Source organism: Lutra lutra, chromosome 8 (genome assembly GCF_902655055.1).
Source record: "Lutra lutra chromosome 8, mLutLut1.2, whole genome shotgun sequence".
Classification (NCBI taxonomy): domain Eukaryota; kingdom Metazoa; phylum Chordata; class Mammalia; order Carnivora; family Mustelidae; genus Lutra; species Lutra lutra.
In genome coordinates, this window is record NC_062285.1 from 119,760,797 (window position 1) to 119,775,688 (window position 14,892).

Consider the following 14,892-nt stretch of genomic DNA (forward strand, 5'->3'; position numbering starts at 1 on the left):
ATAGGGACCAGGCTTTGGTGAACACGTGAGAGCCTCATCGATAAACATTTACACACACCCCCCAAAACCCTGAGCCATAACCTGACAACTTCACTGTGTTTTCATAACATGTTGGTCTCAATAAGGTTGGAAAGTGTCCTTATGGAGGTCTAAGTGCTTGAGTACATCTGAGAGTGAGAGTAAGGACTTCGGGTTGTTTTTGTTTTTAAGATTTTATTTATTTACTTGACAGGCAGACAGCGAGAGAGGGAACATAGCAGTGGAAGAGGGAGAGGGAGAAGCAGGTTTCCCACTGAGCAGGGAGCCCGATGCAGGGCTTGATCCCAGGACTGTGGGATCATGACCTGAGCCAAACACAGACACCTAATGGCTGAGCCACCCAGGTGCCCCAGGACTTTGTTTTTAAATGTTGGGTTATGGCAACCATTTCCTAGGCACATTTTCTATATGGATAGAGTCAAACTTAGAATAAATTTGACATGTACTTCCTTCCTCCGATTTTTGTCTCTGTAGGTAAACTATGGATTGTCTGGTGTCAGAGAACTTGTGCTAGTGGGCCATAGGGAAATAGTGTCAGCATAGGGAGCATTTAGGGCTTTGTCAGAGTAAAGGGCTGGGCTCGCCTTTCTTTAGGAATGTTGACTGATGATGTTTTTGCCAAGGGCAGGACTTAAGTGCATGTAGTTTTGGAGTGTGATCCCAACAAGTGCAATGAAGGAGGTGGGGGATGTAAGTCAGGGAAGAGAGAAAACCCAAGAAATAGGCTATCGTCAGGGGCAACAGAGACTCAGTCCCAGCGGAGATCTCCCGAGAAACCATGTAGGACATGCTTCAGAATCGCCCTTCTGGAAGTCAAGGAGGCTGGGGCATTTTTCCAACCACGCCCATTCATGTTGGTTGAGGGTTGGCCCGGGAGCATGAAGTATGGTCTCCCCTCGCTGTGGGTGATAATTACAAGCAGCCTAGCAGGTGCCTGTGACAGGTGGAGAGGAAGACCTCCGCAGACACGTGGGAGGGGAAGCCATGAGCCTGGCCCAGGAGCTGTCTGTCCATTGCTCCGGAGAACCCGGGTGGACCTAAGAACACGGAGCACCTGCTGAGATGGGAGGAGGCCCAGGAAGCGAGAAACAAGGACTCACATGTAACATAGGCTCTCAAAATCCACCTAGCCGACTTCACAGGTTATACCTGTCCTCTGGGTGGGACTGAACTGTGCCTCCTCTGTGTATTAACTAATATTCACAGCCAGCACTGATGCAGCATTCCCTGTGCCAGGAGCTGTACTGAGGGCTTGACAGAAATGATCTCATTTTATATTCATTGACCATCTACATGTACCAGGGGAGAAGCAAGAGATGAAGAAAACTGACTCTCTGTACTTAATTTAAACTCTGGCAGGAGGGAGAAAGTGAACACAGAGACTTTATACAGTAGAGGATGTATTGGGGTCCAGAACAGTTACAAATAATTATGAGGTCTCTGGGGCATGAAGCTGATCTCTGGATGGTAGATCAGTTACCCTTAAAAGAAAAAGGAATTTGAACCTATCCTTGAAGGGTGGGTAGGAGTTTAAAGCGTATTAGGGGAAGTGCATTTGTGGACAAAGTGACAGAGTATTTGGGAAGATGGAGGGGAGGGGAACAAGATGGGCATTGCCAGGAATGGTCACAATATGATTGAACCTAGGAGTGAGACAAATCTATAAGCCAGATGTGATACCAAGGTTGGAGGAAGCCAGATCAAGCATTAAACTGGGGATAAAGAATGTATCCAGTGGAAAGCAACAAGCATGTGGAAGAGAAGTTTTGGGGAGGAGCGAGATATAGGGAGGTGGAGGGAAATGATCCAGGAATAATACCTTGATTGCTAGATGTCTGTAGCGATCCATTCAATCACTCAGTATATACCCCTCATTCATTACTTTCATGCATTCAACAAATATTTATGGAATACTCACTATGTTCTAGCCACACATTTATATAAGAAGACTCAGTAGAGTAGAAATCTATGACCTCACAGAGCAGACACAGACAATACCGTATTTTAAAAAATACCTAGTATGTCAGATAAGTGGCAGGGAGAAAATCAAGAAGGGAGGAGTGACAGGGAATACTACCTGGGAAAGAGGGCTGGTTTTTTTTTTTTTTTTTTTTAAGATTTTATTTATTTATTTGACAGACAGAGTTCACAAGTAGGCAGAGAGGCAGGCAGAGGCAGAGGGAGAAGCAGGCTCCCTGCCGAGCAAGGAGCCCGATATGGGACTCAATCCCAGGACTCTGGGATCATGACCTGAGCTGAAGGTAGCTGCTTAACCAACTGAGCCACCCAGGCATCCCGGCATTTTTTTTTTTTAAGATTTTATTTATTTATTTGACAGACAGAGATCACAAGTAGGCAGAGAGGCAGGCAGAGAGAAAGAGAGAGAGAGGGAGGCAGGCTCCCTGCTGAGCAGAGAGCCCGATGCAGGGCTCCATCCCAGGACCCTGAGATCCTGACCTGAGCCGAAGGCAGCGGCTTAACCCACCGAACCACAAAGGTGCCCCAGAGGGCTGGTATTTTAAAGAGGGTGGTCAGGGATGGCCCCACTGAGAACAGGACATATGAGCAAAAGAGCTGAAGTTGCAGGGGAGTGAGCCATGTGTCTACCTAGTAGAAGAATGCAATTACAAAGACCCCAGGCAGGAACAATGCCTCCCAGTCTGGAAACAGGAGAGAAGCTCCGCATGGCTTGAACAGAGTGAGTGAAGAGCACAATGGTTGGTGTGAGGTTCGAGAGGGGAAGGTAGACCGGATGGTGAAGGTCAGTGGTTTTCGCTGGGGTGGCACTGTTCGATAGTATTTCTGAAATTCATGGAGCTGTATTTGTTCTAGTGTAGCTGTGGCTAAATAGTTCCATGTTAAAATACATATTTTATTGTGGATAACTTTCTTTAATTTTTGCTCTGTGTTTTAGATGGGGCATTATAAGATTTTCTTTTTAAAAAATGATGTGTGGAGGGTGGTGACGTTATCCTTAAATTCCATTTCTGGGCTGCAAAGGATGCGTTACACAATATTTGCTACTCAAGGAGCCTTTGAGTCAGACAGGGTCAAGAGCTTCTGAGGAAAGACCACAAAAGCCATTGTAAGGGCTGTGGACTTTACTCCAGAACAGAATGGTCTGAGGAGTGTTAAACAGAGAATGACCATGATCAGACCTGAGATTAATCTAACAGCTCTCACTGGCTGCTGTGTGGAGACTAGAATGCAGGGGTGAAAGGAGAGAACTCTCCTGGAGAGAACCAGGAAACCAGTTGAGGTTACTGCAGCATCTTTGTCTGTCCGGGCTGCTTAACAAAAATACTACTGACTGGGGGACTTCTAAGTAACAGACATTTATTTCTTAATGTCCTGGAAGCTGGGAAGCCGATGATCATGGTGCTAGAGGACTTGGTGTCTGGTGAGAGCCCAGATGGCTGTCTTTTGGCTGTCAACTCACCTGGAGGAAGGGGCTCATTTATAAGGACACTAATCCCACTGGCAGGGATGGAGTCGTCATAACATAATCACCTCCCAAAGGTCCCACCTCCTGATACCAGGGGATTAAGCTTCAAAATGAATTCTGGGGACACACAAACATTCAGAGAATAGCATGAAGTAACAGAGCAGAAGATGGTGGTGACTTGGATGGAGATGGTAGCATGGAGCGAGTGAGAAGTGGTCTGATTCTGGAATATGTTTTGAAGGCGGGACCTATAGGCTTTTCTGACAAATTTGATGGTGGAGTGTGAGAGAAAGAGAGGAATCAAGAATGACTCCAGGGGCACCTGGGTGGCTCAGTGGGTTAAGCCTCTGCCTTCAGCTCAGGTCATGGTCTCAGGGTCCTGGGATCGAGTCCTGCATCGGGCTCTCTGCTCACCCGGGAGTCTGCTTCCCCCTCTCTCTCTGCCTGCCTCTCTGCCTACTTGTGATCTCTGTGTGTCAAATGAATAAATAAAAATTTAAAAAAAAATGACTCCACATCCTGACCATTGAAGGACAGTGGTATCATCAACTGAGATGAGAAGCCCATATGAAGATAGGTTTTAGGAAAACACCAGAATTTACAGGACACCAGCTATGTGCCCGGCACTATTTTCAACACCAGGAATTTTCACAGGTATGATGTGCCACATTGCATAAAGAAGTTCTTTGGGACAGAAGCTGAGGCCAGCAAGGACCAGGCTGGTCTGACATGCAGGATTCCAGTTAAACTGTATGTCCCCTGAGATCAGAAGCAGGGGCTGGCATCTCGATCACTTGGCCACCCACTTAATACGTGTTTGGCAACTATCTGCTTAGTGAACGATGATTCATTGTCTCTAATTCCCGTAGTGATTCAAGTCAAAATGGAATAAAAGTCTGCCCAATGTGAAAGCATTAAGTTTTAGACTCACTGTTCTGATTTTATTTATTTATTTATTTATTTATTTATTTATTTACTGTTCTGATTTTAGACAGGGGTTTTTTATAGCCCATTCTAAATCTTCTATGGCTGAAGCCTCTCCAGGTCAGACACACTGTGTTTTATCTCTGTATCCACAGGGCCAACCATCTAGGAGGTTTTTTTGAATGAAAATTTATGGAATGGAATATCTTATGTGTTTTTAAAGAATACATTTCATTAGGCATATTTTTATGATATAATTAGAGTATCCATTTGATATAATTACACAATCCATTTCATTCATTTCTCAGAGCTTTACTTTCCATTTTAGAATTATTGTATATATATTCTTTATTAATTATCATTTTTATGACACTCTAATAGTCTATTGTATCTGGATAAACTATAATTCCATTATTTATTTCTTCATTATTCAATATTTATGATTCTTCCAATCTATCAAAATAATAAATAAGACCTCAATGAAACTTTCCTTAATGTAGCTTTTAATGTTCTTTAGGTTACTCTAGTGAGGTGTTAAGATTTCTTGGTCAACGACTGTGGTAGACATCATTAACATTTACCAACATCTGTTTCTTCACTGCTTTTGGGCTTGCGGAAAACTTCCTGTCTTAGCCTTCTTGCCATTGGGTAGAGCCATGTGATGTGACTAGGTCTGGCCAAAGAAATGTGAGGGGAAGGAACAGGCAAACCTCACCTCTCCCAATGTGAGGAAGGTATGTTGAGTGAGCAAGAAGCCGGTATTTGTTATGGTAAGTTGCTAGGATTCTAGAGTTAATTTGTCACCGTAGCTAATCTATTCTATCCTGACTAATACACAGCCTTTGGACCTTATTATGGGTTAGGGTATAACCACCAAAATTGCATGATGGTTGGTACAGAGTAGATACTCAAAGTGATTCAGTGAGGCTGGTTGCCAATAATACATGAAAATACCAATTTCATTGCTATCAGCAGTCATGGATTTATTATTTTTTTGTTCTAGCCAATTTAATAGGCAAAAATCTTGCTGTGACCGACAGAAAATTGGCGAATTTCTTGGCTATTCAGAAGGCTGCATATTTTTCCCTCTGTTGTTAGACATTTCCTTTTTTTTGTATTATTTGTTCAAACTATTTCATTCATCCTCTGTAACTATTTATCGAAAATCTTATTGTTTTAGATATTGGGGATATAGTGGTAAATGATCTCATTATCATAGAACTTTTGTTCTCGCAGAGAAAAATGACGTGTAAACAAATGCTTACATATTTTAGGGAGTGGCAAGAGCTATGAAAATCAAGGTCAGCGGCTTCAAGATAGATTAGGTATGTCTTCACACAGGGGGTCATGCAGCATCTTTCTGAGAACATCACTTTTGAAGAAAGGGGATGAGCTAAGAAGATGTTGGGTGGAAAGAATTCTCAGGCTGAAGGAACAGGGGCATACTTGATATTTCGGGGCCATAGCGAGAAACCAGTCTGGCTGAAGCAGAATTAGCAATGGGAGAGTAGTAGGAGATGAAATTGAAGTGATAACAAGCTAGAATATGGAGGTCTCCTAGGCTACTGGTTTTGTCTTTTGGCTTTTCTTTGGAGTGATATGGGAGCTATTGGGGGCTTTTGAGCTGTAGGCGGCGGGGGTGGGGGGACGTGTGTGTGTATGTGTGTGTGTGATATGGCTTGCCATTTAAAAGGATTACTCTGGCTTCCCTGTAGATGAGATGACAGGGGAGCAAGCAGGGGACAAGTAGGAAGCTCTTGCAGTATTTTGGTGGAAGATGAAGACAGCTTAGACCAGGGTGATGTCATGGATAAAGTAAGAAGGGATCAGATTCTTGCTGTACTTTGTAGTGGCGCTAATAGTGTTTGATGATAGACTGGACACGGGGCTGACTCAGAGACACGAAGGAGTCAAGAATGATTCCAAGGTTTTTGACTTGACCAACCAAAAGAATATAGTTGCCGTTTATTCTCTTGCTTTATTGAACCATATTTGATATTTTTAGTGACTCCAGAAAGAGCCACAGGACATCAGAGGAGTAATGTGCTGGGGTGACATAATGCTGGCTTTCTGGACCCAGGGGTCATCTGATAGACTGATAGCTTCTGGGTCTGAATGGGGTCCTTGCAACAGGGCAGCAGCTCCTGCCTTCTTTGGCTCTCCTTGCCATCTCCTTTTCACTCCCAGAAACTTGGCCTCTGGTGTGACTGTCTCTAATGGCATCAAGGGTTTCCTGATATGCAGGTGCACAAGCCATCAGTGCCAGAGGAGGTGAGAGGAAGCACAAGAAGGTGGTGCTCTAAGACCTAAGGGAGGACAAGAAGGTCCTCTGGGAGGAGGGCCAGGAGGTCCTGGTAGGTGATGTGGGCCCGTCTGGTGACAACCCCTGTGCCACCTTTGTCAAGACACTGGTGGCCAAGGACTGCTGCTACATCCTCTCTGATGTGAACTAGGAGATAGAGGAGAGCAAGAAGGGGACCTTGGGTTTATCCCCAGGACCCCCGAGTCTGCAGTCCTTAGAGCTGGATCATACATGCCAGCTCCCAGGATGTCATCCAGAAGAAGCTGGTGGGGATCAAGCATGAATGACAAGCAAACTGTTGGGAAGGTCAGGGGCCAGTACATCCTGGCAGAAAAGCTGGGGGCAGCACCCTTCCTCCCTGGAGGGGCAGCCTTTGCGAGCCCTGTCTAGCCCCCTGCCCGGAGCATCCAGCAGCCCCAGACCAGCCTGTCCGGATGGCACGCTGACCTGCTCTTGCTCGACCAGAGGGGCTGAGGGCAATCTCTTCACTGCAGCTGACACAGCACCCAGCCCCACCTCAGGAACCTTCTTCTTCCTTCCGTCCCTGAAGGCTCTAGCCTCTAGCCTTCCTAAACCACTTTTGTTTTTGTTTTCCTAAACCACTTTTGATCTGATTTCTCTTGGCTTGAAGCAGACCCAGGCACTGAAGTTTATGCGGTGGGGGGGGGGGGTGTGGGGTCTGGATTTTTTCAGCAATTGTCCTGCTCCCCACTTGTTCTTCCTCATTCCCATACAGCCCACCTCTAACCACAGTAGTGACTCCGCTCTGTTTAGTTTGGGGTGTGAAGGGAATATTGTGGACAGGACCCCTCGCTTCGGACTAGTTCCCCTCCCCCTTTCCCATGGTTGCAGCCATTTATGGAAGCAGGACAGTAAGAGACCTTCAGTTAAAACACACACACACACACACACACACACACACACACATACAGACACACACACACACACACCCCAATTAAAAAAAAGAAAGCAATTGTGGTCTGCTTATAGCCATGTTCAGGGGTGGGCCTATGACCTTAGATGCCTCCATCAGAGGCCCAGGACATATATTTAATAATTTAGGACAGCTCTTCCTTCCACTAGAAATGAACAAGGAAGCATGCTCCCTGAGGCTTCCAGGAGTCCTTGAGCTTTGAGAGGAGCAGCCCTAAAATAAACCTGACATCCTAGAAAACACAGAGATAAAAGAAAGCCGGGTTCTTTTGTGACATGTCTGAGTCACGATATCCAGCCTGACCTGAAATCTATCCAGAGGCCGTTCAGTGACATGAGCTAATTAACTCGCTTTTCTTGTGTATGTGAGCTTGGGCTGTGTTTTCCGTTACTCGCCACCAGGCACATCCTAATTGACATAAGCAGCTTTCCCTGTAAATGCTGTCCACAACTCTCCGGCAGAATGTTCTCGCCACCTGGGATTTCAGAACACAGGAAACAGTCACCCCAGAAAATCTGCAAACCATTTGAGGCTTAGGATTGGAGAGTGACGTCATGTTCTGGGCGAGGAAGGGCCACCGTCAGAGGGTGCGTGGTCCAAACTCCTGGAGGAATGGATCCCAGGAACTGTCAGAGCAGCAGATATCACCTGGCATCCACTGGTCTCAGCTGCTCCCCCAGCAGGGAGGGCCGGGAGTTCCTGCTCAGACAGAGGGTCTCTGGCAACCTGCTTCTGAAATGAAATGGAAAGTGATCCTGAGTGTGAAGTCTTCATGGATACCAACAGCCTGCTTCAGCATTTGTTTCTAAAAATCCTTTACCGATCTGTGCTCCTCGCGAGACAGTTTAGGTTCGTGACGAATAGGGCGAGCCGTGGGGTCAGATGGCCTGGACCTCTAATCCCAGTGCTAGGGGACCCAGAAGGGCTCTCGGGGTGGAGGTCAGAGAGCAGCGACGGACCCTGAGACATCCCACTCTCAATAAATCCTCTGCACAGGGTAGTCGCTTGAGATCTGAGAGGGCTGCTGTGTGGTAGACGTCTTGGAGCCTCTTCTGCCCTAATTGTCTTGATTGTCATCGAGTCTGAAAGGAATTCTGGTCTAATGACTAAGCGTCAGCAGTCCACATCCAGACGGCGAGAGTCTGAATCTCAGATCTGCCATCTGCCGACTGTGCCAGTGACTTAGCCTCTCTGTGCCTCAGTTTCCTCCTCTGGAAAACGGAGGTAATACAAAAGTATCTCTTCGAGTTGCTCGGAGGATAAATGGGTTACTGCAGTAACTCTCAGAACAGTGCCTGGTATCGGTAAATATTAGCTATTAAAATGCCCGCAACTTGCTACTAAGTAATGGTACAGAGACGCCGAAAGGAGTTGAAAGAGAAGAACGAGAAGAACGAGAAAGGCATACATGAAGCAGAGAGTTCTCTTTAATGTCCGGCCAAAAAGAGAATGGTCGTGGTGCCTTTCCACGAGGCCCCGTCTTTTCTTTCCAGCCAGAGTAGAGTTTCTGGACTGGAACCAATGAGACGGAAGGGGAAGCCCAGCCATCTCCTTCCTGCTGTTGTCAGCCTTCAGGACCCGAGGCCAGTGTGGCTTTTCTTTTTTTTTTTTTTTCTTTCTTTCCTTTTTTCTTTTTTAAAGATTTTATTTATTTATATGACAGAGAGAGATAGTAAGAGAGGGAACACAGCAGGGGGAGTGGGAGAAGGAGAAGCAGACTTCCTGCTGAGCAGGGAGCCCAATGCAGGGCTCACTTCCAGGACCCTGGGATCATGACCTGAGCTGAAGGCAGACGCCTAATGACTGAGCCACCCAGGAGCCCCTGGCTTTTCTTTTATGCTGCAGTAATCCTACTCCTAATATAATTACCATCCCTCACTTTTTGATTTTACTTGAAGCTGACAGATGCCTTTCACAGCTCTCTATGTTCCTCTCCCAGTAGAGTCCATGGTCTTCCCATTTCACAGATGGAAAGAATGAAGTGTGGGCTTGCTGTCTGGGGTCCATAATATTCAGAAACATGCAAGCATCATGGATTCTTTGTTTTCCCTTGTTTATGTTTTTTATTTTCAAAATGTCCTAGAGTTTAAAAATGTATTGCTGTCAGGGCTGGGGGGGTACCTGCTGGCTTAGTCAGGAGAGCATCTGACTCTTGATCTCAACTCAGGTCTTGATCTCAGGGTTGTGAGTTCAAGCCCTGCCCTGGGCTCCACACTGGGTGTGGAGCCTACTATATGTGTGTGTGTGTATATATATATATATATAAATATATATATATATATATATTTATATATATATGATCGCCTGGGTGGCTCAGTTGGCTAAATGTCTGCCTTCACCTCGGATCATGATCCCAGAGTCCTGGGATCAAGTCCCACATCAGGCTCCCTGCTCAGCAGGAAGCCTGCTTCTCCCTCTGCCTGCCGCCTGCCGCTCCCCCTGCTTGCTCAGTCTCTCTCTCTGACAAATATATAAGTAAAATCTTTTATAAAAATGTGTTCTTGGGTGCCTGGAGGGCTGAGTCAGTAGAGAATGTGATTCTTGATCTCAGGGTCATGAGTTTGAGCCCTACATTGGCAAGGAGCCTACTTAAAAAATATGAAAAAAAATTTTTTTTAAATGTATTGTTAATTTTCTCTTATGTTTTAATAATGGTGGTTAACACATTGAACAGCCTATGTACCAGGTGCTGTTTTTAAGAACTTTAAATGTATTAAGTCATTTGCTTCTCACAACCCAATTTGATAGCCACCAGTATTTTTCTCCTCTTACAGATGAAATCACTGAGGCACTCTGACCTGCCATGATTTGGTTTGAACTTTGACAGTTTGATTTCGGAAGCAATACACTTAATTCCTATGCTAGTCTATGTGTTCGTAGTGGAATTTTAGTAACAAATTGCTTTGCTTTAGCAAAGCAAAAAAAATTAAAAAAAATTATAATGCCAGTACTCTGATTTAACTGTGGTTAAGATTTGGTATAAATTAATGACTCTAAACGGGCAGGGGATGGAAGCGGAAGGGAAAGGCATACATGGGGAGGAACTGGGTAGCTTTTAAAATATGCTTGTGCTTAAGGTATTGTACCCAAGAGGGAAGCGCAAGCATGAGGATTTGGGGGGAAAAAAAAAGGTTAGGTGATACTGATAAATGGCTTCTCCTTTCCTCTTCCATATTCCAATGGTTCCACTCCCGTCCCAGTTGAAAGACCTTGGTGTATCTTTCCGATCTTTTTTTTCTATGCATAGCTTCAGGGGCACACATGAATATACACTTATAAATAACAAATCAGAAACCAATAAATGGTAGCAAAACAAACAAACAAAACAAAACTAAAAAGTCAAGCAGGAGATGCTGGCCTAGAGTATGCTGAAGTCCCTAACTGCCCTGGATTCGTGCTGAACCTCCGAGGCACATTAGTAAGACAAATCCAAGTTTCCAGGTTGGAAGCTGATGGCTCTCTCAGCATCAACAGTCCTTCCTTAGAGTGTGTTGTTCTGTGATTTGGCAGGTGGAAGTGGCCAAGTTATTCTCCGGCCCGGGTTCTCCCTGGGGCCTTGTACCCGGGGCCGAGTTGTGCTTTATAGTCTAGCAGACGAAGCTCCATGCCAGGGCGTTTGTTGGACGACTGCCTGTGCTCAGATTACTAACCATTCAGGCCCGCACGAGTGCATGGGACAAATCCAGCAGGATGCCTGGTGTGTTCTGGAAGGAGTGAAGGCAGGAAGAAGGGAGAGCAAGAATGAGGTTCTTCCTGTCTCTGCTCCCTGTGACAGCCCATCATAGCACCTGCGACCCCACTCCTAGGTGCTGACTTCCTCTCCAGCCCCGGTCAGCGGGCTGTGTGCTACTTATGTGCAGGAAGCAGGTCTGGCAATTTTGTCTTTCTTCCTCTTTGTATCTTGCTTGCTTGGAACGGTGCCTGGAACAGAGGGAGCAGCAGCTTCTTGTCGGGATGAATAATGGGCATAACCGCAGCTAATGTCTAGAGGCTGCTCTGTGCCTCAGAGACAGGCTAAGCAGACAAAAGTTTCCTTTCCCATCTTCACAACAGCCTCTTAAGGGAGAGTCTAGATTCTATTTTTCTCCCCATCGGAGAGCTGAGGAAATGGGACAGGGAGAGGGTGAATGACTTGCCCAAGGTCACACGGGAAAGCAGCTGTGGGAAGCTGAGCCCCAGTGTTCAGATTCATGATGCCTCCTCTGTGCTTCTCTCATCCCATCTCTCCTCCACTTAAATGGCCACAGCGCTCACGGTAAGATTTCACTTCATCGCACGACTTCCTGATTAAGAACCGTCGAGGCTGTCTACTGCTGTCCCAGTCAGCTTCTCACTGCAGAGCCGTATCTGAGCCCAACCTGATTTACGAGCTGTGTGAGCCTGGCCACGTCCATCTCTCTCCGTTCACGCTCCTTGACCGTAAAGGGAGGACGGTGAGGATGCCGACTTTGTACCACACCAAGGACACTTAGTCATCATAGACATAGGAACAGCTTAGAATGTGGATTTGGAAGTTTTTTCAATCAAGGGTCAGATGGGAAATATTTTCAGCTTCGTGGGTCATGCGGCCTCTCCCAGCCACTCTGTCACCAACGCGTGAATGCAGCCACAGACAACAGGGAATGGAATGAGTGCATCCGGGGGCCAATACACACTTATTTATGGACACCGAAATGTGAACTTCCAGTAATTTTCATGTGGCATGAAATATTCTTCTTTCTATTTCCCCCCAACCATTTAAAAATGTAGGAACTTTTCTTAGCTCGTGAATGGTACAAATACAGGCACCAGGCTAGTTGTGACCCGAGGCTGTAGTTTGTCAACTCTCAGTTCAGAATATTGTCCAGTGCAGAAGAGCTTAATAAATCCAAGAGAAACGGTGTGAAGTAGGGAGACAAAGGAGGAGTTTGTACAGGGCTGAGGGCTTTGACTTGGTAGGGATGTGTGGATGGAAGGGACAGGCCAAATATAAGAGACTAAGCCGAGGAACAGACATCTCTGAGCACTGATGGTGGCCTGGCACCCCTTCCTGCATATCCTACCATCCCATCCTCCCACTGACCCTGCACTTTCCTTCCTGTTTACAGAGGTGATGAATGAGCCTCAGAGAGGTTAAGTAACATGGCCAGAGTTGCACAGCTTGTACAACTTACAACAATATTGTACAACAATATTAGGATCAGAATCTGAACCTGGTTTTTATAGGATACCAAACACTGCTTTTTCTACTGTATTATCATGCACTGAACACATAATGAGAGCCTGTGATGTGTATGGTGCTGTGAACTGGGAACACAGCAGAGTCAAAGATTTAGCTCTGACCAAATGAAGGGTGGTCTAATAGGAGATCAGTATCCAAATAAGCAATTAATCTCAGGATGAAAACTCCCAGGCTGAGAACACATGGGAGAGGCTCAGATTTGGAAGGTTCTAACCCACATCTGAGAAATCAGGGAAGGCATCCTGCAGGAGGTAATGTCTAAATGAGGCTGCAGGTCAGCAAGGAAAAGACCCAGGAAAGCACCAAATAGAGAATTATAATACTACAGTACAGTGTCTTGCCTGCTTGAGTCTCCCGCTGGTGCCCCCTACCCCTGAGAAATCTGGTTCTGAGATTTAGGGCCTTTGAAGGGCCAGTGGTCTTCCCCAGGGGTGGGGGGGGTGGGGGGGGTCCCTGAGTCTTCTGGCTTTAGGTGTTCTCTGCCCTGATCTCTCCCTTCCTGAAATGCTACCATCGTTTGGCCCCACAGCTCCCTGGAGATGAGACTCAGCCCCCTTTTCTGTTTTTCTCATTACTTCAAGTATTCTGTGAATTTGGTAAACCTGATTCAAGATTTTGGTGGAGGGAGGGGGTGCTACGGGGAGGGGTCACTTCTGGAGCCCAGGGTTTCCGCCCTCTCCTGGCCCCCACTTCCTTTCTGGAGTTGCAAACAAAATCCTCCCTTTGTCTCGCTGGGTGTGTCCCACCCACCTCCGGCCCTAAGGATCTCGGTTTCTACTTGCAGCACTCCAGCAAAGTATTTTCTCTACAAACACAGCTCTACCTTCCTAACAGGAATTCCGATGAATAAAATGTTCTCGTCTTTACACACAGATTGTCTCATTTGGTCCACCTAGCAAGCCTCCAGCATACTGCCATTGTCCCCATTGTACAGACGGGAAAACTCGGTAGCTAGCCCAAATGATAGTGTTGAGAGTTAAGGATTTGTCTGATTCCCAAATCTTTCTCAGACACTCGGTTTTGTTTTCTAATACCAGTCTGATTGGGTCTGGAGAAGGCAGGGTATATTCATAGCTATATATTCATCAGGCTATATTCATAGCTAGATGCCGGGTCCGTAAAGAACATTAATTTCGCCAGCGACACCGATGAAGGGTTATAGTGTTCGGTTTGGAGAGAGAACTGCGGCCCGGGCTGCAGGCACCTCAGAGCACTGGGGCCTGGGGCTCATTCTCCCCAGCCTGGCCTGAGAACATTCCTGAAAGTGGCAGTGCGGTTCCTTGATAACTAAGCAGACGCTGAGGAGACAGGGAGAAGAGGAAACAGGAAATGAGGAGAGGGGAAAGGAAGCTATAGAGAGCCGGTTCTGTGTTCAACAAACAATTTGAGAATTAAAGTGAATCCTGCTATTGAAGCCAGAAACTCTAGAGAGGTTCACACGGGCCAAGGTTTTTGGCCAGCCCTTCAGAGAGTTTGGTTCCAAGCTGGGGAAATGAAGTTACTATGAAGCCAGAGTCTCAACATATGAATCAAAGCCTCCTTTTCAACATCCAGAAGAATCTGGGGACGGAGTCCCTGGGAGTTTTAGTGCTGCAGGCTTTGGACCCCGGCCACGTGTGGTTATGTGAGTGCGTGGCCCCGTGTGTGCCCAGAGGAAAGCTTGACGTGCAGCAGAGAACAGGGAGCCCCGCCTTCAGGAAGCCTTGAGCGAGGAGCAGCTAAAATGTGCTTCCTCTTCCTCTCCTCTCCAGCCCTGAAGGTCACTGTGGGCTGACAAGCCCTTCCCCCACACCCTGTGACTGAGTTCAGCTCCCCTCACCCCACCCCTACCCTCACAGGGGTCCTGGGCTGAATCTGAGAGATCGTTCTTTACCCCCATTGCTCTCCTGGCTGGGCTCTCCCACCTTTACACTTCTGCTCTCAAAGATGAAGGGAAAACAAATGCCATCATCACGCTGGCAGACACCGGCTGGCCCCAGAGGTCTGCTTCTGTTTCAGGAGGGTAGGACAGGGGGTAGCTCTGGAAG

General features: G+C 46.6%; 1 pseudogene; it reads left to right on the top strand.

Moving 5' to 3' along the window:
* The first annotated feature begins 6,449 nt into the window (after positions 1-6,449).
* LOC125107000 (cofilin-1-like) lies at positions 6,450-7,308 on the top strand (annotated as a pseudogene).
* The last annotated feature ends 7,584 nt before the right edge of the window (positions 7,309-14,892 follow it).